This window comes from Silene latifolia, chromosome Y, assembly GCF_048544455.1.
Source record: "Silene latifolia isolate original U9 population chromosome Y, ASM4854445v1, whole genome shotgun sequence".
Lineage (NCBI taxonomy): Eukaryota > Viridiplantae > Streptophyta > Magnoliopsida > Caryophyllales > Caryophyllaceae > Silene > Silene latifolia.
The window spans coordinates 297,368,521-297,376,033 of NC_133538.1; the positions used below are offsets into that span (position 1 = coordinate 297,368,521).

The 7,513-nt window shown below is 32.2% G+C and overlaps 1 long non-coding RNA gene across 1 annotated transcript; it reads left to right on the forward strand.

Annotated features, from left to right (window-relative positions):
• The first annotated feature begins 277 nt into the window (after positions 1–277).
• LOC141627387 (uncharacterized) lies at positions 278–1,841 on the forward strand. The gene is made up of 2 exons (XR_012536958.1): positions 278–1,182; positions 1,515–1,841. It is a non-coding gene; the product is annotated as an uncharacterized LOC141627387 (long non-coding RNA).
• Positions 1,842–7,513: the final 5,672 nt, after the last annotated feature.

The window sequence follows — 7,513 nt, forward strand, 5'->3', positions numbered from 1 at the left end:
TGATTTTACTAAAAGAATAGTATGATGATCCAAAAAAAACACATTGTAAAGAATAACAAAATAAATTGATCAGTGGTACACAATATAATGAATTTCTAAAATACCTTGGCATAAGCGATTGAGGCATCAAACAAGAAAAACCTAATTAAAAAAAATTGAGATCACTACCTAATAAATCGTAAGATCAACGAATAAATGATTTTGACGATTAATTAACATAATGATAACATATAAAGATGTTAAAGAAGAACATGTAAAACCTTCATTAATTTAAAAATAAATCTAACCTAATTGCATTGATTTAGAAAGATCAAAAGATGAGGAAATAATAGTAAACCTGCATCTAAGATTAAAAGAAGAATTTCGATCGCATACACAGGTGACGATACACTATCAAATTCCTTGCCGTCGCAGATGATGCGAATTTGGGAGAGCATGAGGAGCCAACAGATGAGAGAGAAAGTTAAATAAGAATTTATGAACATGGAACAAAGAAATTGGTTTTTATATCCGGTTTAAAATACAAAGCTGTCTTTAATTATACGCGTGAATTATCAGCGGTTAGATGCACTTGATCTAACGATGTAGATTGGTAGGACGGACTCACCTAAGAAGCTAGACTCAATAGATCCTATGTAGAGGCAAGATCCGGTGAGTTCACCTATATTTTTGAGTCCCATGAGTCCACTTATATATCACACATTATACACAAGAATATCACTTTTTTCTTTTACTGATTTTATTTGACAAACTCCGAACACTTTTCCCTCATTAGGCAAACAATCACTACAAGAAAAAAGACATTTAGCGACCAACCGTTGCAACTATTCATAAATTAGTTGCTAATTAGCAACTAATTGAAATTTGGTTGCGAATCAGCGACTATATTGAATTTGGTTGCAAATTTTAGTTGCAAATTAGCATTAAAACATCTTGCTATTTTATATTAAAATCAATTCATTCTAGGGTTTCTATTCTTTCATCTTTGCTCTAGCCTAGCCGTTCACTTCCTTTTTTTTTTTTCTTTTCCATCTTTCTTTCACCATGTAAATTTCAACCTCTTTCTTTTACAACACCTTGGCTTGTTAAATATTATCGCTATCATTTAAACATCTTGGTATCATACAAGTCACAAGAGGATCTTGCATATATTACATTAATTCTGGGGTGGTCATTCAAAAGGTTTGATTTTTGCAAATTCAGATGTTATTGCTATTATGTCGAAATTTTTTCTCATTATATTCGTTGATTATAAAATATTGGGTTTGATTTTCAGCAATTTTGGTACATATATTTGATTTCTTTACACCAAATCAATGTTAATCGTTTTCATGACTTTTGCGTTTTAGGAACAATAATTGATAGATCTCGTATTATTACTCCGTATTATTGTAACAAATCCTTTAAAATTGTGTTGATGCTATTAGCTAGAAAATCTGGGTTTTTTGTTGATTTGTCTGGTTAAACTTCATTTGGATCTTATAATATTTTCATCATATGATTTCCTTTTGCAGGTATGTTCTGGATGTTTATACATTGATGATGGTGCCTAGTAGTTCATTGATAATGCATAGAACTAAAGTTGGGGATCTTATTTTGCAAAAAGAGTTGGGGGATCTTCATCAAACTAGATTTAAATTGTGAAATTGTAACATGTATAGTTGCCTTGTATTTGAAAAGGAATAATAGGTTTCTGGTTACTCCAACAACCTTGCTTATTTTGTTCTACAAATATGTATTTTTGTACAATAAGGATTTCATATACGGAGCATGTAGTTATTCAAAGTATTTGACTAATTTCAGCTTAATGAGATTAAGCTGGGAGCATTTTTTTTTTTAAATTCCAAATACAGTTAGCGACCAACTTTGCGACCAAATAACTGTAGCTAATTTGCATCCAAATTAATTGTGGTTACTAAATTGCAACAACTGATATTGGTAGCTAATTTGCGACTAATAAAATTCAGATGCTAATCAGCGACTATTTTTGAGACTAACCTCATTTTGCGACTGAGCCTACAGCAACCACCTGAAAATAGTCGCAAGTTGGTCGCTAAACTCATTTTGCGACCAAATATAGGGGTTTAGCGACCAACTGTGTTGGTTGCTAATGAGCTGTTTTGTTGTAGTGAATTCGCCCTAAGGTCTGCAGGCACATGAATCCCAGCATTCTGAAGCTTATTCACCTTACACTAGAAGAAGCTGAAGAACTGAAGTACATATTATCAGATAAAGTTGAACTACGTATTTGTAAGGACTATTTAAAGAAGTTTCTTCATTTATCCCACCACCTCCAGCTTTCATCAATGTGGTCATCATAGACATCAACTATCCAAGAACCATTATAATATAAGGCCTACTGTGAATGAGATAAGATAACTACAACTGTCTTTATCCATTGGAAAATTGATTACAAATTATTTTTACTTTAATTGAGTAATGGAATGAATCAACAATACAAAGCACACTAAAAGGGTGGTGCACATATACAAAAAGACAATAACTACAGGACAAAAACAATATGAGACCGACAACAGAAAAACCAAGCACCCACAAGCTAAGCTAAACAAATACCAGACAAGTACCTCGGGAATCTGAAGGAATTCGGAGCTCAGTCCATATTGGTCTAGGACTCTTGGTACAAGATGCTTCATAGAAATGTTGAGCTTCTCTTCAGGTGTATATTCGGGCAGCTCTATGACTTCCATCCTATCCCGGAGAGGCGGAGGAATAGACATTGCTTCACATCACTTCGAAGAGCCTTACCCCCTTGGCTGCATTTTATTTGATCATTCTTATTATGGTGGTTATTTAGATCTCAAATGATATTTTATGCTGAAAAATTACTGTAAATTTATCAAAATTATTTAAGATGCTCACAAATTTCCATTGTACCGCTGTAAAATGATATAGCGTGCTAGTTTTAGACAAGTAGTTTGGCATATTTTAGGTTCAGTAGTGTGATATTGTATAATATAACCCGTGATATTGTTTGTACAACCGGCGATATTGTTTATTGTAAGGTGTGATATTGTTTTGTATAACTCGTGATACTCTTTTACTGGATTCACATACTCAGATACAATATACCAAGTTATACTAAACAATATCACAACTTAGATTTTTTTTTTTTAAAAAAATTAATTTTTTTTATTTTTAAAAAAAAAGAACGTGATATTTTTGTGTACAACGTGTGATACATAAGTGGACTTACGGGACTAAAAAAGATAAGGTGGACTCATGTGATCCTAATTCTATATATATATATATATATATATATATATATAGAGAGAGAGAGAGAGAGAGAGAGAGAGAGAGGCGGGATCTCGTGAGTTTGGTTCTTACGGTGAGTTGTGAGTTTGTGATTTAGACCATTGGATTAGTAGAAATACACGGCTGAGATTCAATCTAAAAACAAAACAAAGACACGCGTCTTCCCTCCTTTGCTGCTCTCTTATACAGAGTATTATATTTATTACTCCCCGTCAAACAATCCCCAAAAAAACTTCCAGACTTCAACAATGGCGTCCTCAACCAAAGACAACACCAACACTTCATCGAAATTTTCACCTTCATCCACCTCCCTTCACAACTCCGGCGGCCATCCCTCCACACAGACGATCCCCAATCAACTCCCCTCGTCCTTCTTCGATTCACAGCAGCTCCAGAAATCAATTGAAAATTACCGCTAAAACCCTTGAAAATCAAACACAATAATCAAGCAAGTTGTAGATCGTGGAAAGCAGCATCCATCATTTTTATACGAATTCAATACAAACGAATAACTAAAATTCGAAATCGTGAATTTGACAATTTGACAATGAAGGTGAGTGTTACTATTATGTTTGTGAAGGTGAGTGTTACTGTTATGTCATTGATGTGGTCAACTGTCGATCTATTGAGGACGAGACTGGCTCTTTTGGATTAGCTGTAATGGCAGATTGTCAGGTTGAAGCGAAAAAAGTGTTTGATTTCACTACCTACCCTCTAACTGCCCAGATTATGGACATTGTTCGTGACATACCGTCTATGATGTCCAACTACCATCATCTTATTTCCTCCACTGACCAAATGAAATATTTTGGCTTGATTTAAGGACTTCTTGGATGTGTTTTTTTGCTACAATATCGTATGAGTTTGCTATGTTCATCTATTATCATAAAACCATCTTTGGGTGTTTTCTTTTTGCTACTGTAGTGCTCGAATTTGCTTTAGCATCAGCCTCTGTCATGAGGCGTCATCCGATTCGGCATTGTCCGAGCATCCACCATCATCGTCACCGATTAGGTCAGTTATGGTGGCGGCTTCAACAACAGCACCTTTGATGTCGTCGTCTTCATCGAACCTTTGGTTTTATTACCGAAGTATATGATATGTTCCTTTAATCTTAATTTTGATTTAAGTAGTGAATTAGTGATATGTGGATTGTGAGTAAATTCAGTCATGTTCTTGCTTTGTCTCTACACGTGCTTTACGATGCTTAAATATATTTCACTTTGAGTTGATTTCTTGGACTGAATGGTCATTTATTGCGTAGGAATAACATTACAATAACACCAGAATAACAACACAATAACATGCGGTAAAAAAAGGAGTAAAAAAATCAAAGTGACATCGGAATAACATCATAATAACAGCAGAATAACAGTAGAATAACAGCACAATAATACGTGGTAAAAAAAAAAGAAAAAAACAAAGTCGTAAAAAAAAATCAAAGTGACACCGGAATAACATCACAATAACAGCAGAATAATAGTAAAATAATAGCACAATAACATGTGGTAAAAAAAAAAGAAAAAAAAATCAAAGTCGTAAAAAAAATCAAAGTGGCACCGAAATAACATCACAATAACACCAGGATAATAGTAGAATAACAGCACAATAACACGTGGTAAAAAAAAAGAAAAAAATATTAAAGTCGTAAAAAGATTCACAGTAACAGCAGAATAACATCACAATAACAACGGAATAACAATAACAGCACAATAACATATGGTAAAAAAAAGGAGAAAAAAAATCAAAGTCGTTAAAAAAATCAAAGTAACAGCAGAATAACATCACAATAACAGCGGAATAACAATAACAGCACAATAACATGTGGTAAAAAAAAAGAGAGAAAAAAATCAAAGTCGTAAAAAAAATCCAGGTAAAAAAAACACAATAATAGCATAATAACACGAGGTAAAAAAAAATAAGAGTAAAAAAAATTCAAGTAAAAAAAAATCCGGTACAAAAAGAAAAAGAAAAAAAGGTAACATAATGAGTAATTTAAAGAAAAACATAAGAGAAAACAAAAATCAAAGTGGTAAAAAAAGCATAATAACACGAGGTAGAAAAAAGAGAAAAAAAAATTAAAGTAAAAAAAAAAGTAACATTAGAAAAAAGAGAAAATAAGTAAATGACAATGGTTTTATATGACATGTAAGATTTGATCTTGACCACTCATCTCTAAAATAATCTAGTGGCTGATATTCCCCTAACTCACCATAAGAACCAAAATCACCAAATCCAATCTCTCTCTCTCTCTCTCTCTCTCTCTCTCTCTCTCTCTCTCTCTATTTAATGTTAAGGCATCTAATAAATTATCATCAGTGAAAAGACAGTGTTAAATTTGGATAAACATCAACATAAACTGGTCCATGAGCCAGACTTGATTTTATGACACCCATGATTGATTTTTTTCAATCCAAATTTCTTCTATCTCATAGGGTTGCTATAAAGCTCTCAGGTAAATCTTCTAAGGTTAGTGGTTTAAAAGCCACCTAAACCAGGCCAATATGGATAAACTAGTGGTCTGACTTTTTATAAGGTTCTAAATCAGGTTTATCGGCCCACTTTGTATCAAGTTTATTAAACTCAGTCTTGATATTGATAATGAAATAAAAGACAATTTATACAAACTTCTTCTAGTTTCTGATGAGGAATTTGAAGAATCTAGTTCCATCTCTGATAATGAGGTGAAGATTATGGATAATGATTCTTATCTCTCTGAATCCGAAAGCTCAGAATGTGAACCTTGTTTAAAGGGTAAATCTTGTGACAAAAATAACATTAATAATCATGATTATTATAATCTAGTATCTCAGTTTCAAGAAAATCAGATAAATGTTCTCGATAATAATCAATGGGTTGAATTACTTAGAACTATCAAAGACCCTGAAATGAGGTCTAAGATAATAGATCAAATAGGCAATGAACCTAGTACTTCTAATACTGAAATTAGTTTTCATACGGAAACAGATTGCAAAGAACCTTATAATATGTCTGAAGTTTATAATCTTCTAAAAACACGACAGATAAATTCTCACCCCACTTTTTTAAAAGATATTTTATCTGAAATTGAAACTCTTAAACTAAAAATAAAAAATTTAAAGAACGAGACTAAAAATCAAGATACCAGAATATCTAATCTTGAAATTCTTAGTCTTCTAGACCAAACTCCCATGAATAAAGAGACTCAAGAAAGTCAGATAAATTCTGAAAGCGCTAATAAGAATCTAGACATACCTGACAAAATTGTTGGAAGTAAAGAGACTGTGAACTCTCTAAATTTTAATAATGAATTTCTTCAAACCCTTAAGACTGTTGTTAGTCAAAAATGGTATATCAAAATTATCCTAAAAATTGATAATTATTTTTCAAAAGAATTTATTGCTCTTATAGATAGCGGTGCAGATTTAAATGTTATTCAAGAAGGATTAATTCCTACAAGGTATTTTGAAAAAACCTCTCATACACTTTCTCATGCAAGAGGAGAAAAATTGAATATTAAATTTAAGCTTCCTAGAGCTTCTATTTGTGTTGATGGGAAATGTATTCCATTAAGTTTTCTATTAGTCAAAAACAAATTATCTACCCAAGTTATTCTTGGAACACCATTTCTTAATAAAATTTATCCTTTTACTTGTGTGGACAAGGAAAAAATTGGTGCAACTTATGACGATGCTTCAATAACTTTTAAATTTATCACAAAACTTGTCTAAAGATTTTGCATCAGATGTATGATCATTTGGTTTTAAAAGAAAGCCAATTGGGGTTTTTAAAACAAAAAGTTAATGTATTAACCATTGAAGAACGTCTTCAAAATCCTAAACTAAAGGAAAAGATTAAAATTTTGTCTGATTCTTTTTCCACGGATATTTGTGGAGATCACCCTAATGCTTTCTGGAATAGAAAGAAACATGTAATGAATCTACCTTATGATGATGATTTTAAAGAAGATAATATCCCTACCAAGGCTAGACCATGTCAGATGAATTCAGAGTATTTAATACTCCGTAAGAATGAGATAGCCTCTTTATTAGAGAAAAAATTATTTGGGCCATCAAAAATCTCCATGGTCATGTACTGCTTTTTATGTTAATAAACATTCTGAACGGGAGCGAGGAGTTCCTAGACTTGTGAGTAATTACAAGCCCTTGAACAAAGTTTTAAAATGGACTAGATATCCAATACCTAACAAAAAAAGATCTTTTAGATAGATTATATGATTCTATCATATTCTCTAAATTTG